General features: G+C 36.1%; 1 long non-coding RNA gene and 1 other non-coding gene across 2 annotated transcripts; one reads left to right on the top strand and one right to left on the bottom strand.

Moving 5' to 3' along the window:
• The first annotated feature begins 15543 nt into the window (after nucleotides 1–15543).
• Nucleotides 15544–15650, top strand: LOC127098915 (small nucleolar RNA R71). Its single transcript, XR_007793599.1, has one exon. It is a non-coding gene; the product is annotated as a small nucleolar RNA R71 (small nucleolar RNA).
• A 2208-nt stretch (nucleotides 15651–17858) lies between these two features.
• Nucleotides 17859–18840, bottom strand: LOC127092293 (uncharacterized). The gene is made up of 2 exons (XR_007792151.1): nucleotides 18498–18840; nucleotides 17859–18417 (listed from the first exon to the last, which is right to left on the bottom strand). It is a non-coding gene; the product is annotated as an uncharacterized LOC127092293 (long non-coding RNA).
• Nucleotides 18841–21548: the final 2708 nt, after the last annotated feature.

Raw genomic sequence — 21548 nt, 5'->3', positions numbered from 1 at the left:
GGGTGTAAGTTAAAGCACCATCTGGAAAATTTCAAGTTCCACTTTCCATATACATTTGCATGAGCTTCTAACATGATTTAAGCATGAAGTACATTGAACTTTGGATCAGATGACATCATCTCATGAGCCTAATGCACGCCCATGCATCCATGCAAGGGAGAATTTGAAATTTTTCCAAATTTGGAAATGTGCAAATATCATTCACATTGGCTATAATTAAGACCCTTCAAGATCAGAAATAGGATCCCTCTTGCCCAAGATTCGACCCCCTTCTTCCCCAAACCCCATTGAAAGCATAATCTTGAAGGTTTCTTGAGAAACCGAGTTTCAATTCTCCTTCTGTTTGAGAATTGAAACTCCAAGAGTCCAAGCTTTTTAACCATCCAAATCATATTTTGCAAGCTTCTAGAGTCAAGTCAAGCCAAACTGAAAGCAAGATCAAGCTAATCTGAAACTCCTCGAAGGTGAGACTTCAGAAACTTTTCTTCTTCGATTCTCCCTTATTACTCATCCATTCTTCTTCAACCCCTGTATCTTTTCATATACTTGGAATTGGACAAAATTGAGGCCAGATTTGAGATCCTAAGCATTCTTTTATTTAAATCCATGTCTTGCTTTTTCATTTTGGAGATGGTTGATGGTGGACCAGTTTGGTTAGGTCCACTAGAGAAGAAGACCGAAGCTCTGGCTCCGGTGATTTATTGTCACACATCTCAGCCACATGATCCATTTAAAATATTTTAATCTCAGCCTTTGGTTCTGATTATAATTGTTGCAGCACGCTTGACCTGGTGCATGGTGGACCGCTTGTTTCTCACCATCTGATATGCCACCTCAATTAATGAGGGAGATCAGATGGTTCTCATTTTTTTGAATTTCTGTTTATTTCATTTAATTGCTTAGTTTTAATTAATTCATATTAATTTCATTATTGATCGAAAAAATATGGGACTTTCACCAAAAAATTTCAAATATTTTTATCTTTCATTTTATGAATTAAAACTATTTTTTGGATCAATTTTGATATTTTTCATGATTTAATTGTTTAAAATACTTCTGACTATTAAAAAATAATGAAATTTTTTCTCCAAGGTCCTTTGACCTTGTTTGACCTATGATAAATCTATTGGCCATTTATTTGGTGTTTTGAAGAGGTTTTAGGTTTTCGATCAAACATAATTTAATTTAAATGCATTTTAATATGGTTTTTAATTGTTTAATTGTGTAGAAATTATGTTGAGCCATTTTTATTGACTTGTGAAGTTTGACTATGTGTTTGGGCCTGGGACAAGGTTGATTTGACTTTTGTTGAATTAAAATCCTTGGATTTAGGGGATTGATGAAATGTACATTTCATCTCCCAAAATGAATGAATGATTTTAATTTGATAAAATTCCTCCCATGACCAATTTGTGTTTGTCTCACCTTCCCTCCCTCTTCATCTTCAATCCCTTTCTATCCTATTCATCTTATTGACCAATGAAGTCTCCATATCCTAAGGTTAATTGGTTCATCAATGTCTTTGTGTTAGATGAACCAATACAAGTATGGATGAGATTAGGTCCACCCTTTGATCATTTTATTTTTTGTGTGGTATGTTTTAGGAGGATGGTCCATCATACCATATCTCTAACATGCATTGACACCAAAATTTCTATTGCCTGGCCTCAGATAGTTGTGACTTCTACATAAGTCCAATTGCAATTGCTTAACATAGTGCTAAATTTTGACATTATAGTAAGTGAGATTGTAAGTCTCCCCCCTTTCATGGTATTATGTGGAAAGTTGGCCTTTTTTCCTTCCTTTGGAAGATGTCTTGGTTCAAGGACCCATGCTTGTGAATAGAGGGTTGAGTTTTCTCCAAAGGATGACTTAAACAATTGAAAAGCAAAACTCCACTAACATCTAATCAAGTAACATTTGACCAACTTTTATTATTGTTGCTTTTAATTTCAAGTCATTTACTTTATGCACTTTAAATTCAAGCCATTTATCATTTGCCATTTTACATATCATTTAACTTGTTTATATTAATGTCATTTTCACTTTGCTCCCTTGAGTCATATATTTTGATTGTATATACTTGTTTGTGTATCTTGTTTGTGCTTGTGGTCTTAGGATGTTAACATACCTAATAAACAACAAAAACCCCTAAAAATGTTTGTGTGGACGGTTGGATTTGATCCGAGCTTTGGACTTAGAATTAGGCAACATTCCCTATGCAAAAGGATTTGGCCAATGCCAACATTTCTGAAACCAAGTTCTTGTGATTTGAAATTTCATCTGATCAAGTATTGGGATCCACTTGAGTTCATCTGCTACATGGTCTTGATGCAAATGTCACTTTGAACCTGTGTCTAATGCCTTATTTTGAGCTATTCACGGAGTATGTCATCTTATACATGGGGAGATTAAGAAGAAGACTATGAAGTTGCTGGCTTGGATGTTGCTATCTTTATTTGATGCCATGCTCTTCATACTTCTACTTGCTTATTGGTATTGCTTGATTATAAAATCCAAAGGAAAAGTGGATTTCTATATGACATTCTTGTCTATTGGATTACATCCTATTGGTCAGATAGTTTCAACTCTTAACTTTTAAATTTTTGCTTAGTATTAGTCTCTTCATCTCCTCCCACTTCTTAAATTTCAAATCTCTCCCCTTTTTTTCAAATCTTCTTTGGTTGTGTTTTCTAACTTAGACTCGTTACTGCAAATTAGAAACTTTGGCCTTATGTCATTGCATTTTCAAAATATTTTCTTAACTCAAACTTGTAAATGAATCTAATCATATTGACTTAAAATTTCAAAAGACAAAAAGAAATAACACTCATTCAAACTCTTTTAGGCCCTTTGTGCCTCTTTCAAAATTTAAACTTTTGTTAAAAGCAATTCACTCACTTTGAAATTGATACCACGAAAAATGAGGTTTTGATCCCTCATTTCTATGTTGGTACGTAGGCACAAGTCCGAAGGTCTAGTCAAACACAAAAATTTAATTAATGAATTCTTTTCTCATCCCCACACTCCATTCATTGCAAACATCATTTTATACCAAAACACATACACAATTAAAAAAGGGCTTCTTAGGAGTACCTAGGACACTCTAGGTGCTAACACCTTCCCTCTGTGTAACCAACCCCCTTACCTGTAATCTCTGACATTTTATTAGTTTTGATTTTAAAACTTCTTATCTTTGGGTTTTGTTCGTAAGTTTTCTTTTCCTTTGGAAACATAAAAGCGCGGTGGTGACTATTGTTTTATTGACGTTAAGTTTATCCATAGCTTAATGGTCAGGAATTTACCGCAACACCTCTCAGCAACCAAATTTCGAACTCTATCAAAAGTAATAGTTCTAAACTCTTCCATTTGGTAGTTCATGTAAGGTGGAAGGGTTGGGCATATAGCAGAGTGAGGTGTAGAGGGACTAGGTAAAGGTAATGTGTTAGATTTTGACACAACATATTTTGTCACTGAAGGTGAGTTGTGATGGTCAGATTGTTCAGAATTTTGGACAGGTTGTAGTTCTAGTAGTTGTCAGTTGTGGATCTTTTGGAGGTTAGTTTAGAGTTACTTGTTCAACCTCATTTTGAGTAGTAATTGGTGTGAGTGGGGATTTCTTGTTAGTGTTAGGGTCAATTTTGAGGTTCAAGTATTGGCTGGTCATAGATTCCTTAATCATATTCAAATATAATAGCAATGTCAGATTGAACAAGGTTCAACATAAGGTGTAGTTTCCATAGGGATGACTTGGTAAGGCATGATGTTCATAGGATTCAAGTTGGATTTACCAAAACCAGTGCTAGAAGGCTTAGCACTAGACACCTCAATGTGTGGTTCAAGTATAATGTTGATGGGTGTTGGTTGTTCTAAATTAGACACATAAGTTGGTTGGTTATGATCAGAAGATAATTCATCAGCTAGGTGATTTGATAATTCCTCTAGAACAAAAGAATTTAATATTATATATGAGATATAATTAAGATGAGTACCTATTTTCATAGTAACTTTAGCATATGAAGTAGGTTGAACTTCCTCCTCATAGGCCTCACGAGTATGAACGACGACTTCTTCTTTTATATCAAGAGTACCAACATTAGAAGGACACTTAGCTTCCTTCTCCATAATTTTTGTCACAACCTCAACTTCTACTTGCTTCAAAAGAACTTCAACAATATAAGGCTTTTCCATAGCTTTATTGTGTAGAGCAGTAGCTATCCGTTTTTCTCATTCTTAAACATCTTATGCGGGAATTGGTCGCGACTTTATGAGTTTATCGGGTTACTAACTGCAAGCGCACAGTCTAATCGCGTAGTTTTAAAAGATATCGATCCCACAGGGACTTAATGAATCGATCTACCGTTTTTCTAGGGTTACTGCGTAAAGCTAAGGCGGATGATACTTTAATGATTAGGGGGACAAAATAAAACTAAATTTGGATCTAGATAAAATATCAAATAATATGGATATCAGTATGTAGTTCGTCGTATTTGGGGAATCAAATCTTCGTTGGTCTTTTTCTTAATTTTAAAATAAGTCTTTTCAGTAGACACTATTAATTAAAAGTCTTTTCCTCAAACTCTCGCTCTGTTGAATTAGACTATGACTTTATATTTTAACGTACACTCTCACTATTTCGTTAAGTCTAAAATCACTTTTGAAAATAATAGAATCTATAGAAACTCCTTTTGAGAAAATACTAACCGTTTAAACGCCCTCGTCTCAAACTCTCGCTCTGTTGACTTAGATTATATGATTAAACTTAAATGCTTAACTCTCGCCCTCAAATTTAACTTTTAAAAATAATTTTTGAAAATAATTAGAATTTAATTAACCTTAAAAATTGTTTTCGCCCTGATTTAAAGTTAATGTTCAATTTACATTGTCCAGTTAAAAACTCAAACCGTCGTTCTATTGATTTTAACTTCTTTATGTCTTTTACTCTCGTACAAAAACCTTGGCATTAACTTTGTAAATTGAGACAAGAAAAAGAGTGACTATATTCTGAAATAAATTTAAACCAACTCAATTTGGATTCCTTTATTCCGCTTACTCTACATACCGATATCTAAATTAATTAGCCAGACATGATAAACATGCATAAACAATAATCATGCATAAATACGGCCATATCAAACAAAAAACATATATTAACAGCGGAACAAAGCATATGTAAATTAAAACGATAAATCAATTAATTAATGAACTTGGAAAAATACTAGAAATCTGGATTTTATCTCTTACGCTTCGATGCTCGAACACTCTACCACAAGTCGGTTGGATTTGTTCTTCACAATTCTCGATCAGATAGGAAAGTAAAAACAAGGAAATAAAATACTATGATCTAACGTAAGGTTAGATCCAGTAAAAATTACACAATAGTTTCCGGTAAAGAAACTATCGTGAGAAAGTAAATTGTATGCTTCGGAAATTAAACTAAAAGAAAAAGAAAAAAAAATAAATAAATTGCTTGAAAAATTAGAATGCTGGAAAAATTGTACGGAGAAGAGAGCGCTTCAATTGGCTTTTGTGAGGTTTATTTATATTAACCTCCCAAGATAACCGTCTCCTAGAATGTGTCTTCAGTATGGTTCAAAGCGTCTCTGAGTGCATGAGAGAATTTAGGGGAAACCGTCCACTCAGTCACGCATGTAAAGCCCAAAATATAGGAGTGGAATGTGTGACATCCGTCACACTATGTGTTACGGTCGTAAAACTAGGTCTTAGGACGTGGCGATCGGCACATGCTTGTTGCGGTCGTGACAACAATTTTTTTGTTCCAAACGTGGGTTGGGCTTTGGTGCTTCAGCTTGCTGCTTTTCTAGAAAATCTTTTTTTTGCACCCCTTTTCTTTCTTTTTCACATGTGCTTTAAATAATGATACTTGAAATAAATAATAAGAAAATGCCGAGTAATATCGAATAATATAAAATAAATTGAATCAAATAACGATATAATTTAATTAAATCAAGTATAAAAATGTGATATAGTTTCATGTTATCAAACTCCCCCACACTTAGACTTTTGCTTGTCCTCAAGCAAGAAATAATGTAGAAATCGATTTTTTTTTAAAATATTAGCCAGATGAAATTTCCAAACACACATCAATTCGTAATAGGTTGCAAGTAAATCTCGTTAGAAATAACCTGAGTTTAATCTTAACATCAAAAACTACCGTAACAACACTAAATAACCTCACCTTATGCAAACCAGTTCGAGTCATGCTATTATAGCTCAGCCTAGTTCTTTTACTCTTATTTCACCCGTTTTCATTCGAGCGAAATCACATTAAGCCCTTTATCTTTTCGTACACATAGTGGAGTAACCGGTTAGCGATTCTGATCCCCTTTTAGTTAGAAGTTCTGGTACATAAGTTGGATAACTTCTTTATTTAGTCTATTGCAAATTGTGGGGGATCGGACCGTAGTCCGCCCTACCAAGTTCAGCACCAGAAACCGCTGAACCAACTCACAATGGATCGTTCATACTATGTTTTTTGTTGGGTCCGCAACCTTTGGATTAAATGATCGGGTAAGGATCACCTAACTTAACTAGTGCATTTCCTGATTTTTAATATGTTATTTTGGGAATCATTCACTTGTATTCATAGGCTCTCCACGTAGTTTACTATTAAGATGGTGCCGACTTCTCGTATAAACTACTCGGGGTTACTATAAAACTAAAAGTTCAAGGAATTGGTATAAAAGGTACTTAAACTGATCTAACATGCTGAGGTTTTTAGAGTGTTGGGACGGTAATAATTTTGTCTTAATTTCACTCAAGTTTTATAAAATAAGCAACCTTTATACTTATTGAGTGTGTTGAATTTTGTTATGGCTCAAGAAAATTGAGGAGAATAGATAATAAAAATTTTCACACTAGGGACTTGACTTAAGAAAAAAAAAATTATTATTGAAAGGGAAATAACATACTTGAAAGGGAAATAAACATACTGATAGGAAATCTTAACATGAATGAAACAAAGTTTTCCCCCTACACTTAAATAAAACATTGTCCCCAATGTTTCAAAAAAAGCGAAAAAAAGGAAAAAATGGTACCCAAACTCAATTCTGTCTGCGTCCTCTTGTTCTCGGACCCTGTGATCGTTCACGTACTGCCAAGTCATCACACCTGTTAAGTAAGTCAGTGAACCTCTGGTCGGTTATTGCATTCCTCTCTTGTTGTTATTGTTGCATCTGGTGCATCAGTTGCATTACTTCGTTATTCTGCGCATGCATGGCATCAAGCCGTTGGTCTTGATGTTCAATAGCATCCATGATGTCATCATTTGTTGCAGGCCTTCTTCTTCGACGACGTCGGGAGGATGGACCAACTACATTATCGGAAGGATCATGTGGGACAGAATGTTGTTCAGGACCTTGATCACCTTGCTCCACTTCATCAAACTCGTCTGGGGGCGGGTTTGCTTGTGTAGGCATGGTAGGTTCGGGAGCATTCAAATCGTAGATGAATCTGTTGGGGTAGTAACATTGGTGAGTGCAATGTTGGGCAAAACGATGCTTGGGATTTCTTGGTTATTCAACATAAGATAATAATTCCCGCCTACCATATTTTTGATTAAGCGGCAGGAGCGACAATAGCTGATATCCATAAACAGGGGTGGCAAAGATTGCAAATTCTGAAGTCGGTCCCCTAAATTTAAACCGAGTGCGATGGTGGTTATTAATCCTCCAATCACAAAAGGTTGTTTGCCTCGAGCACAAAGGGTACGGTTATGGTGAAGTAAGAAAGAGGCGGCGTTGACCCTTGTATTTGCTGAAAAGATGCAGTGTAGGAAGAATAATTCTTTCGCGTTAACTTTGCTGTTGTTGGCTCTTCCAAAGATGGTGTTTTGCAAAATACGGACAAAATACCGGACAGTGGGGTTGTGTATGTGTGAAGCAAGTAATGCATCCCAATTGGTGGTTACCACACCGGATATTTTTCAAAAAAGTTCGAATGCGATCGTGTTCCACTCTGAGTTTGGAGGGATTCTTGGGTGGACGTCGTCTCCTTCATGAAAACGTAGCATGGCACTCAACTGTTCTTGAGATAGTGCGTACTCAGTGTTGAACATACGGAATTTTGCGACACCGGTTAAGTACTCGTCCTCACCGGTTGGAGTGGTGTATGAATAAGAGCTTAAAAACTCCAAGGTGAGTGATGGGTATGTTGGATGATTTTGTGTGCACAGAAAAGTTAAATCGGATAGCCTAAGAAGCCATTGCACTCTTTGGTGTAATCCCAATTCTTGTAAGCAATTGAAATCTGGGTATCTGGTAGATGTGACACCGCATTGCTGGAAACGAACAAATTGCTCCCGTTGATAGTTACTATCTTCAGTTCGGAAAATAATATTTCCAAATTGCATTTCTTGATGTTGGTTCTCCGCCATTTTGATTGGTCGGTAGAAAAAAGGGAGAAAGGAAAAGGGGATGAATTTTTTTGTATAGAATGGTTTTTGGAATGATGTGGTGTAGGATGAAAAATGTGGTGAAGGTAAGAAGGAGTTTTGAAATTGGGAGGAGAAGTTGGTGAGAAAAAAAAATTAATGGGGATAAAGAGGTGAATTGAATGGGGGTAATGGTCACGACAAGGTTACGAGGCAGCAATGTGTCACGTTCGTGACAGCATAACGGTCAAAAACATTTACGAGAAAGTAAGTTGTCACGTTCGTGACAGCATGCGTGACGGGCGTCATAGGGGTGTTGCGACCGTGACAGCATGCGTTACGCTCATCACACCTCTGATCATGCAACGGTCAAAACGTTCGTCACGATGCAGGGTGGCAGCATGCATTGGTTAAAATTCGTGACAAGTTTTTATTTTTTTATTATTATTATTATTATTATTATTATTATTATTATTATTATTTCTATTATTATTATTATTATTATTTTTGAATTTCCATGACCATAAATATCAATGCTACTTTGACTTGATAAATTGTGTCATGGATGCTACTTTACTACACCATAGAATATATATGTTTTTTCTCTAATAAGCAAAAATACAGGTTGTAGTATATAATATTAGGAGTAGTGTATACTTGTACGTGATCATAAATTTAGCATGTAAGTAGTAGCATACAATATATATCAGCATTGGTAATTTTAGACAGTGCATAAATCAAAATGAAATTTAATTTAACCAATAATGCCAGTAGCTTCATAATGTAATATTTGACTGAAGATAAAATAAAACATGCAGAAAAAAAATCCTAAGATTAAAAATATTGTCAAACGAAACTATAAATTTCCTAAGACTAAAACTAGTTAACTGCAATTCTTCTAGCCACTTGTAGAATCTCTCGTCAGAGGAGCAAAGGAATTGACACGGTGTAGCAACTCGTGAAATTGATTTGTCATTCTACTCATGTGTTCCATAAATTCATGTCCCATCATAGTTAACTCTTCTCTAATGGCATCTTGTTCTGACATCAAAGCTTGAATAACGGTATTATAATCAGTTCCGGGCATATGATGTCTAAAATCAGGTATTATCGATTCTGCGGACGGGATAGGATAAGGTGGAGAGGCAACATCATGGTAACCAGTTGGTGTCTGCGGATCAGACTCAGCATTAGGAATCTGGTTGTCAAGAATCTCATAATCTTGGATGGTTTCAACAGATCTAATAGGAGAAGGCATTCCATCCAGGTTGTAGAGCCAATTATTTCGGTTATGGACACTATTCATCGGGCTAGGCATGGTGAATAGGTAAAAAGCTTGGTTGTTAATTAATAGTTCAAACTTTTCAGGTCCAAGATTTCCTATAAACATAGTGTTGAAAAGGAAATTTATATTCATAGGCTGAATACCGCAAAAAGGGTTCAAATCAAGCATGGCTTGGCGCAATCCAATAGCATTAGCAATCATAGTTATCAATCCCCCTTTTTGAATCGGTGCACGGTCATCTTGAATAAGGAGGTCAAAACTCGCCAACATATAAGTGGCACCATTCACTGGACGATTCTGGGAAGCACAAAATATTATGAAAAGTTCATCACGTGATACTGTGGTAATGTTTGAAATTTTCCCAAAAAGAGTGTGTGCTAGGATCTTGTGGAAATAACGAAAAGTTGAGTTATGTATGTTTCCAGAAAGAAACTCATGTTCCTCAGGTTCGTCATTTCCCGTCAAACTTCCCCAAAAATGCTCAAGCTCTTGATATTCAAAGAGGTCCTCTTGGTTCATGGTGAATGTGTCAAAAGAAGTAGGGAACCCTAAGAGGTTAGTAAATTCTCTAATGTTATACTGATACACCATATTGAACATCCTGAATTGAATGAAACCTCAGTTTATTCCTTTTCCATGGTTCGGTAAATAAATCAGGGAGCTAAGGAATTCTAGAGTTAGCCTCCGGTAAGTAACAAATTGTCTCCGAATACGAGTCGTTTCCCACCCTATTTGATTCAGCAGATATATGACACTATCTCTTAGCCCAAGTACGGTCATTGCACAATCATCAGCATAAAAATTTGGGTGCATCTCTCTCTCAACAAGTTCTTCAAATTTTTGTCTCTGAGCTCTCCCTCGGAAATTAATACCCATGTGATCAATATGTGTCATCAGGTCAGTGTTAACTAAAGAAAAGAAAAACAAGAATTTTAGTCAAGATTTGGCCAGATGTCAAAAGAAGAAAAGAAGAAAAAATTAATAAAATAAAGAAAATGAAGAATGAAAACTGAATAAAATCAAAAGAATAATCAAATAAAAATAAAAATTTGTGGGTTGTCTCCCATGAAGCGCTTTGTTTAATGTCGCAAGCTCGACAGAAAACTATTAAATGTTAATCTATTAATTTTGGAGACAATACGTCTAAGTGCAGGACTTGCGAGTCTTCATTGTTTTCAGCATAATGATAATGTTTTAGACGCTGCCCGTTTACGATAAATGATTCAATAAATTTTCCTTTAATTTCTACAGCCCCACTAGAAAAGACATTAGTGACTTTGAAAGGGCCAGACCACCTAGAGCGTAGTTTTCCTGGGAATAACTTAAGTCTAGAGTTAAACAATAGGACTACATCGCCTTGTTTGAAAGTTTTCCTTGATATACGTTTATCATGCCATTTTTTCGTTCTTTCCTTGTAGATTTTAGCATTTTCGTATGCATCTTGTCTAAGTTCCTCTAATTCGTTTATATCTAGAATTCGCTTTTCACCGGCGGCGTTATAGTTTAAATTTAAATTTTTAATAGCCCAATAGGCCTTATGTTCTAACTCCACTGGGATGTGACACGATTTACCATAAATAAGCTTAAATGGGGTTGTTCCTATGGGAATTTTGTAAGCGGTTCGATATGCCCATAAAGCTTCGGGTAATTTTGATGACCAGTCTTTCCTCGATGTAGCGACAATTTTTTCCAATATCTGTTTAATTTCTCTATTAGACACTTTCACTTGTCCACTAGTTTAGGATGGTAAGGTGTTGCTACTCGATGTTTTACACCATACTTAAACAATAATTTTTCGAGTATTTTAGATATCAAATGAGATCCACCGTCACTGATGACTATTCTTGGGACACCAAATCTTGGAAAGATTATATTCTTAAAGAGTTTAATTACTACTCGTGTGTCGTTTGTTGGAGAAGCTATAGCCTCAATCCATTTTGATACGTAGTCAACCGCTACGAGTATGTACTTGTTACCAAAAGAAGGTGGAAAAGGTCCCATGAAATCTATTCCCCACACATCAAAAATTTCTACTTCCAAAATGCCTTTTTGTGGCATTTCGTCACGTCTAGATATGTTTCCTGTGCGTTGACACCTATCGCATTTCTTGACAGCGGTATGTACATCCTTCCATATGTTTGGCCAATAAAGACCGACTTGTAGGATTTTAGAGCAGGTTTTGGATGTACTTGCATGTCCACCATAAGGAGCGGAATGACAATGTTAGATTATACTTTCTACCTCTTCTTCAGGTATACAACGACGGAAATTACCATCGGAGCCTCTTTTGAAAAGTAAAGGGTCGTCCCAGTAATAATGTTTTATGTCATGGAAGAATCGTTTCTTTTGTTGGTAGGATAAATCAAGTGGAACCACTCAGGCGGCTAAATAATTGACAAAATCAGCATACCATGGTGTAACGCATACAGCCAAGGTGGTCTCTACCTGTTTGTCAGCTCTATTTTCTTCCAAATTAGCTATACGTTTATCGTACGAGAAATCATCATTGATCAATGTTCTTTCCGATTCCAGGTTTTCGAGTCTAGAGAGGTGATCTGCTACTACGTTTTCAGTTCCTTTTTTATCTTTGATTTCCAAATCAAATTCTTGTAGCAACAAGATCCACCTTAGGAGTCTAGGTTTAGTGTCCTTTATTGTTAAGAGGTACTTAATGGCAGCGTGATCAGTGTAAACGATTATTTTAGCTCCGACCAAGTAGGAACGAAATTTATCTAGTGCAAATACTACTGCTAAAAGTTCTTTCTCGGTTGTGGCGTAATTCATTTGTGCTTCATCTAGAGTTCTACTCGCATAATATATGACGTGAAGTTTTTTATCATTTCATTGTCCTAAAACAGCGCCTACGGAGTAGTCACTTGTGTCACACATTATTTCAAAAGGTTCATTCCAATCCGGGGTTTGCATTATGGGCGCGGAGATCAATGCTTGTTTAAGTGTTTGAAATGCTTCTAAACATTTATTGTCGAAGATGAATTCAGCGTCTTTCATTAATAATTCTGTTAAAGGTTTAGTTATTTTAGAGAAATCTTTAATGAATCGTCGGTAAAAACCGGAATGTCCTAAGAAGCTTCGTATTTCCCTCACAGTTTTCGGAGGTTGAAGGTTTTCGATTACTTCTATTTTGGCTTTGTCTACTTCAATTCCACTATTTGATATGATGTGTCCTAAAACAATTCCTTCTTGTACCATAAAGTGACATTTTTCCCAATTAAGTACTAGGTTTACTTTTACACATCGTTCTAGAACTCTTTCTAGGTTTTCAAGACATTCTTCGAAACTTTGCCCGCATACGGAAAAGTCATCCATAAAGACTTCCATGATGTTATCGAGAAAATCGGCGAATATTGCCATCATGCACCTTTGGAAAGTTGCAGGAGCATTGCACAAGCCAAACGACATTCGTCGATAAGTGAAGGTACCAAAAGGACATGTGAACGTTGTCTTTTCTTGGTCATCAGGATGAATTGGTATTTGAAAGAAACCTGAGTAACCGTCCAGATAGCAGAAATGAGAATGCTTGGATAGTCGTTCTAACATCTGGTCTATGAATGGTAAAGGAAAATGATCTTTTCGGGTTACTTTGTTTAGCTTTCTATAATCAATGCACATTCTCCATCCCGATTCAATTCGTTTGGTTATAGTTTCTCCTTTTTCATTTTCGAGCACTGTTATACCTCCTTTCTTTGGTACTACGTGTACAAGACTAACCCATTTGCTATCGGATATAGGATATATGATACCTGCCTCTAATAACTTCGTTACTTCCTTCTTCACTACCTCACTCATGATCGGGTTTAGTCTCCTCTGATGTTCCCTAGAACTCTTACAGTCTTCTTCTAGCATGATGCGGTGCATACAAATAGAAGGACTTATCTCTTTAAGATCGGTGATGTTGTATCCTAATGCGGTTGGATATTTTCTTAAGATATGTAGGAGTTTTTCGGTTTCAAGTTTTCGTAGGTCTGCATTGACTATTACTGGTCGTTCAAGTTCTAAGTCTAGGAATTCATATCTCAGATTTTTGGGAAGTGTTTTCAGGTCGAGGGTTGGTTTCTTAAGGCATTGCGTAGGATCTGATGTTATTGCTAAACATTGGTTCAGTCTGTCTTCTACACGATAGTCGGACAAATCGTCATTTTCGAATTTTGTTTCTTTTATGCATTCATCGATGATATCCATGAAGTAACATGTGTCTTCTATCGCAGGTGCTTTCAAAAGTAGGGAAAGAATAAATTCAATTTTCTCTTCTCCTACTTCGAAAGTGAGTCGTCCTCGTTTTACGTCTATGATAGCACCGGCAGTTGCTAAGAAGGGTCTTCCCAATATAATGGGGGTAACTTCATCTTCTCTTATGTCCACAATTATAAAATCGGTGGAAATGTAGAATTGACCTATGCGTACGGGAACGTTTTCAAGAATTCCTACGGGATATTTAACGGAACGATCTGCTAATTGCACAAACATTTTAGTTGGTCTTAATTCTCCCATTTCAAGTTTCTTGCATATGGACAAGGGCATAACACTGATACCGGCTCCTAAATCGCATAAAGCTTTGTCTATGACAAATTTTCCTATATGACAGGGTATAGAAAAACTACCAGGATCTTTAAGTTTAGGAGGCATATTTTGGATTATTGCGCTACACTCAGCAGTGAGTGTAACGATTTCGTTATCTTCAAGTTTCTTTTTATTAGATAAATGTTCTTTTAAGAACTTAGCATATGAGGGCATTTGTGTAATAGCTTCTGTAAAAGGAATTGTGACGTTTAATTGTTTCAGTAGGTCAACAAATTTTTTAAATTGGCCCGCGTTTTTGGTTTTAATTAGCCTTTGAGGATAAGGGATAGGTGGTTTGTAAGGCGGTGGAGGTACATAAGGTTCTTTTTTTTCTGCGGTTTCCTTATTACACTCTTCCTTTTCCTTAGGTGTACCTTCTTCCTCAGTTGACTTTTTAGAGTTTTGGTTCTCAATCCTTGGGTCAGATGGTCCTTCTACCTCTATACCACTTCGTAATATAATTGCATGAGCGTGGCCTTTCGGATTAGGTTGTGGCTGTCCAGGAAATGTACCAGTTGGGGCAGCAGTAGACGCTTGTTGTTGAGCTACTTGAGAGATTTGTGTTTCAAGCATTTTGTTATGGGTAGCCAGGGCATCTACTTTACTTGCTAGTTGTTTAATCTGTTCGCTAGTGTGTACATTCTAGTTTAAGAACTCTTTATTGGTTTGCTGTTGAGAAGCTATGAAGTTCTCCATCATGATTTCCAAGTTGGATTTCCTAGGAACATTATTGTTAGGTGTAGATGGGGTCGACTTTTGATATCCAGGTGGTACAACCGGAGCTTGACTGGGAGCTTGACCTGGTGCGTATAAAGCGTTGTTACTTTTATACGAGAAATTGGGATGGTTCTTCCAGTTTGAGTTATAGGTATTCGAGTAAGGATTTCCTTGAGCATAGTTCACCTGATCTGTTTGAATTCCTGTTAGGAGTTGACAATCTGTAGGAGTGTGACCTTGAATTCCACAGACCTCGCAATTTTGAGTTACGGCAACCACGGTGGCTGGAGGTGATACATTTAAACTTTCAATTTTCTGGGCAAGAGCATCCACTTTTGCATTAACATGATCAAGGCTACTTATCTCGTACATGCCACCTTTTGTTTGAGGTTTTTCTACCACTGTTCGGTCGCTTCCCCACTGATAATGATTTTGGGCTATGCTCTCGATAAGTTGATAAGCGTCGGTGTAAGGTTTATCCATAAGCGCACCACCGGCGACGGCGTCTATTGTTAACCTTGTGTTGTACAAGAGACCATTGTAGAAGGTGTGAATTACTAACCAGTCCTCTAAACCATCGTGTGGGCAAAGTCTCATCATGTCCTTGTATCTTTCCCATGCTTCGAAAAGAGATTCGTTATCTTTTTGCTTAAATCCATTTATCTGGGCTCTCAACATAGCTGTTTTGCTTGGAGGAAAATATCGGGCAAGAAAGACTTTCTTCAACTCATTCCATGTGGTGACTGAGTTGGAAGGAAGAGACTGAAGCCATCTTCTAGCTTTATCTCTTAACGAGAAAGGAAAGAGACAAAGTCGAATTGCCTCTGAAGTGACACCATTAGCTATAACAGTGTCAGCGTATTGGACAAATACGGATAAATGAAGGTTTGGATCCTCGGTAGGATTTCCAGAAAATTGATTCTGTTGCACTGCCTGCAACAGCGAAGGTTTAAGTTCGAAGTTGTTCGCTTTGATTGCGGGTGGAACAATACTTGAATGCGGCTCATCCTGTGATGGAGCAGCGTAATCTCAAAGAGCACGAGCTGGAGAGAATTTAGGAGAAACTGTCAACTCAGTCACGCACGTAAAGCCCAAAATATAGGAGTGGAATGTGTGACATCCGTCACACTATGTGTTACGGTCGTAACACTAGGTCTTAGGACGTGGCGATCGGCACATGCTTGTTGCGGTCGTGACAACAATTTTTTTGTTCCAAACGTGGGCTGGGCTTTGGTGCTTCAGCTTGCTGCTTTTCTAGAAAATCTTCTTTTTGCACCCCTTTTCTTTCTTTTTCACATGTGCTTTAAATAATGATACCTGAAATAAATAATAAGAAAATACCGAGTAATATCGAATAATATAAAATAAATTGAATCAAATAACGATATAATTTGATTAAATCAAGTCTAAAAATGTGATATAGTTTCATGTTATCATGAATGTTCTGAGCATCATTATACACAACCTTTGTTCTCTTAAGGAAAGGTTATTCATCCTCTACTTCTTCATCATCAACAAATGGTAGCACAATCTTCCTCAACTTCTTCTTATTAACAAGCAGTTCAAAAGTGGTTGTTTTCTGAGGAGAATTGCCAGTAGCTCCACTCTTAATCTTGGTAGGCATCAAGATAATTGTGAAAAACACTTATTGAACCTCCTTCTGAACCTCTGTCAGTTGTGGAACATTCTTCTTATGTGGTTTATGAACTACCTTTTCAGATTCATAAGAAATTTGTTTCCTCTTTCTTAAAGGCTTGTAAACACTACCTTCAGGAGCTTAAGGAATGTCCTACATCGTCAGTGTTACTCCCGTCTCTTCTCTAACAAACTTTATGTATTCATGAATGTATTAAGTGATGTCATTCCTAATCCTGATGTATGATAGGTGTGAATCACATCTTTCTTCTTGATAATGTTCATATTCCCTAGCATAACACTTGAGAGAATGTTTTGATATATGATTTGCATATCTTCATCAACACCTAAATTCCCTAGCATTGGCAGTGGCTAGATGGTTATAGATGACGATGGTGGATGAGTTTAACAGAGAAGTGAAGTGATGAATCGAGAGTTGTATTGACAGTGGCTAGATGATTATAGATGACGATGGTGGATGAGTTTAACAGAGAAGTGAAGTGACGAATCGAGAGTTGCATTGGCAGCGGCTAGATGGTTATAGATGAGGATGGTGGATGAATTTAACAGAAAAGTGAAGTGACAACCCTCAACAAGGGTGGTGCGGAAATGCCTGACAATAGTTGTTATGTAGCACGCATCGAGCGATGCATAAGATATATATATATATATATATATATATATATATATATATATATATATATATATATATATATATATATATATATATATATATATATATATCCACTAATCTTAAATAGTTAAACTATTTTAATAGTTGTTATGAGTGATGTATAAGTTTTTTGGTTTGGCCAAAATAGAAATGATATTCTCTGTGATAAACTAAAAATTGACAGTAAAATTGAAGTATTTGGACTGGATATTCTTATTGGAATAATATTAGAAGCAAGTATTGTGCAAAAGTTATGAGAGTTTTGAACCATTCATCTAAAAGAAGGTCTGTAAATAGAGTAAGAGTGACTAAAGTGTCCAAAGAATCAGAATTATTGTTTGAAAACATCAACTCCTAGTCCTGGTTAGAGGTTTTAATCATCATTGCTGTTATGCAACATAAGTATATCAGTATTATTAATCCAAATACTATTAAAATTGAGTTGAATATATTATTAGTTGTCCTAATTTTAAAAGAAAAAAAAAAAGCTTTCAATATAGCCTCTGGATCAATCTTCAAGCACAGATGCATCAAGAATTATCATGGTTGTAAAATATACATTGAGACAGCATAATGGATAAATAAACACTAATTAATCTCTTGCATAATAGATAAATAAACACTCATAATACATAGTTGCTTCCTTTTTATTTAGTATATCTATACGGAAGCAATATATATATTACATCATCATTATAATTATAATTATAATTTCCATAAAAATAAGTTGCCACAAGATGAAGGCATTGTACAGTTGATGGCACTCATTCCGTCATGATCCAAACACATAATAATTTCATATAACTCATTTGGTGGAGAATTAGAACACATGAATCGAGGAGTGAATGTAACAGTGTCTTTGGTGTAGTGCTTTTTGATGGCTTTTGTTGCAGCCTCTGTAGTGTACTGCTTGCCTAATCCTGAAACAGGGACAATCCCTTCTGCCTTGAGTGTATTAAAAAGGTTAAATCCATTCCAAAACTTGTATGCTGTATTGAAGTATGTAAATTGCCTATGCTTCTTCCCATCGTAGTAACATGTTCCATGCTTCGACCATTCATATTTCCAGAACATTTCATTATCTCCTATTGCACTTGTCCATGATATCTTGAGCTTAGTTTGTAAATCTTTTGGAATCTGTCAAAAAAAATAAAAGTTCATGTTATTGATACATGTAATGTAAAACAAAATTAACAATAAACAAACAAACCCATCACCGTTTTCGTATTCAAAGTTTGTGCCTGCTTGTCTCCAGTCCAGCAATATTCTGGCTGAGGATCCAAGTGGTTGGAAGGCCATAAACCATGTATAATAAAATTGTTAGGCACTGTTAGACTGTTTTGACATTTAATTTTAATATCGGTCCTCCTGCAGTATCCGGGTTGTCATTGAAGACTCAACGACAGATAGTCATAAGTTCCTACACACATATTAAGTGAAAATGCAATGCCTATTAAGACTATTACTACACTCATTACTGATGATGATAAAGCCATTTTCACTAAAATGAATATTTTTACATCAAATTTCTCTCTTATTTATAACTCAACTAATATCTCCTTTCCATTTTAAACCACACTAGACACACTACACGCATACTTAGAAAATAGTAAGTAAATATATTATCGGAATAAACAACAATTCTAACTCCAATTGGCTCCTACTTTAATTCATCTACTTGTCAATTAATTCTTTTCTAAAAAAACCAAGTTATAAAAAAATAGAAAAATGCAACTTTAATGAAACACATTATTTTTATATTTTCTTTTGTTTTAATCCAGCATTTATTTTGACCTTTTCCATCAACTATTTTGTTTTCTTATTTTTTCTATCACTATTACTATTATTATTATTAATAATTTATTATTTCGTGAAATGCTTCTTTTATACACTTTACTACTTTAAATTAATTAATTTAATTCTCTCATACAAAATGACGTAAATTTGCTTCTTATTTTTCATAATTGGTTACAATTTAGGAATATAGTTGCGATGATCTCTAATGATTTATGAACATCTCAATTATTTTCAAATACCATTTTTCTTAATTACTTTTCTATTCAGACATTTCAATTATTTTCATATGCATATGTACCAATAACTTTACCTCTTTCTCTCAGTATAATTGAAATGTGTTATGTTAAATCACAATGATGCAAATCAACACTTAAACATACTAAAGTTTGGACACTCTAATGATGGGAATTAAATAAAAATTCATCTTTTTTTGTTTATTCTAACACTATGTTAGAAAATTAATCATCTCAATGATTTGAACATTCAGAAAATTATATCAAAACATCATGCCACGTTTTAAAATAAAAAATATTAAAAAAATTAAGTGTTGTGATATACTGCATCTTCACCTTGAAGCGTTCAATCCATCTAAAAAGTTATAAAATTTAGTAAGGAGAGACCTACGCCAAGTGTCATTTCTGACGATGTCACCCAGTAGTGTCCTAAGTTTAGGAAATTGAGGAGGTGAAAGAGTATCATATCATTGATGGGCTCATAAAAGAAGCAACTAAGGATAATGACGACGAAGCGCAAGAAGAAAAAGATCAAAATGAAGAAAAAAATGTTGAAATGTTGAAACAAAGTTCGTCACGTGTGCAATAGAAGAACATCATGTTAAAAAATAATCAGACACTCATGACAACCAATTCCCCTAAAGAAAGAGAAACAAAAGAATTTATTGGCGTTGACATGTCAGAAAAAGATGTTTTGGAAGAGGAACCCTAGTGAGACTTTCTTGACTAATTTCATCCCGTCCTGGTGAAACTAGCATATAATTTCTCTGATCATCTGATCATTGCTTGATAAAACCCTCGTAGAACCCCTTTGATTAGTTTCCGCCTATCCGAGTGAAACTTGCATATGATTTCTATGATCATCCGATCATACTATTGGAATCGGGTAGGACTCTGATGATCCACCATCGTTGCTTGATGAAACTCTGATAGAACCCCTTTGATCAGTTTCATCCCATTCAGGTGAAACTTGCGTACGATACCTATGATCATCCGATCATGTTATGGAAATAGGGTAGGACTCTGATGATCCTCCGATCGTTGTTTGATAGAATCATATGTAATAATTGATGGAAAGTATCCCATGTGCTGGATAGGTTACTAAGTCGGGGATGTGAGAGATGAACACCTGCTTACTAGTTGATAACGACCATGCGAGATGATTTATTTACTGGATATGTTAAACTGTTTGGGGAGGTCCTTTGTTAAAAAGGCTCTGTTTAGCGGGTCATTAATTGAGGAAGGCCAATAAGTGTTTTTGACCTGACGTATTGCATTGGTATAGTTAGGGATCAGACTTCTATGAGCAGTCACAAATCTTATGTTATGTTATGCATGTTCATGTGGATACATGTTTTTGAATTGATGTATGTATTTGTGTGTGAAGCTTTATTTGCGTTATTGCCTCCTTTATGATGTGTGTCGCTACCAGGGCTGCACGATGACAACATCCCTCTTCACGACGTTTTCGTGGGCTTTCGGCTGAGCCGAGAAAACACGACCACTACGGGTCACTCCACTAACATCGAATATGCTTACAACAAAGGTTGAGGGAAACGGCACCTCCTTCACATCTTCAAGCATAACAACATTGTAACGGTACGGGACCGTTTTATCTGACACATATGGGACAGGGCCCGCTGGCTTTATCACAAGATTTGGCACCACCTTCCTTTTGTTGCCATCATACTTGATGACAACAGGATCATGAATATTGATAATAGGGGTAATAACATCAACTTCATCCTCATCACGATTTTGAAGTATCTCGATCATCCCTTGGTCTAGCATCTCTTGGATGTCCCTTCTTATCTTGCGTCATCCTCTTTCATTGACAGTACACACATGGCACCTATCGTGATCGTGCTCATATTGACTGTACTCACACAATAGTCTATGCATTTCCACTAGGGACTGCTTTATATCATTCACATAAAGGACCTTATACTTGCCAGGGCAACCTTGGACCACGTTGACAGCCGCCTTCCTATGCTCGAGCAATGGGTTCTTCTTAACATTAGGGCTTATATCCTCAAAGGATAGTATCCCAATCCTCACGAGGTCTTGTACCTTCATCTTCAACGGAAAGCAGTTCTCCATACCATGTCCGGGCGCACCGGAATGATACACACAATGAAGTTCAGGCTTGTACCACCATTGAGGATTGGATGGAACAATAGGAGGATCACATGGAGTTACCAACTTCCTATCAATCAAGGAAGGGTACAGTTTAGCGTA

This window comes from Lathyrus oleraceus, chromosome 6 (genome assembly GCF_024323335.1).
Source record: "Lathyrus oleraceus cultivar Zhongwan6 chromosome 6, CAAS_Psat_ZW6_1.0, whole genome shotgun sequence".
Lineage (NCBI taxonomy): Eukaryota > Viridiplantae > Streptophyta > Magnoliopsida > Fabales > Fabaceae > Lathyrus > Lathyrus oleraceus.
This window is presented reverse-complemented; position numbering and strand designations above follow the sequence as displayed.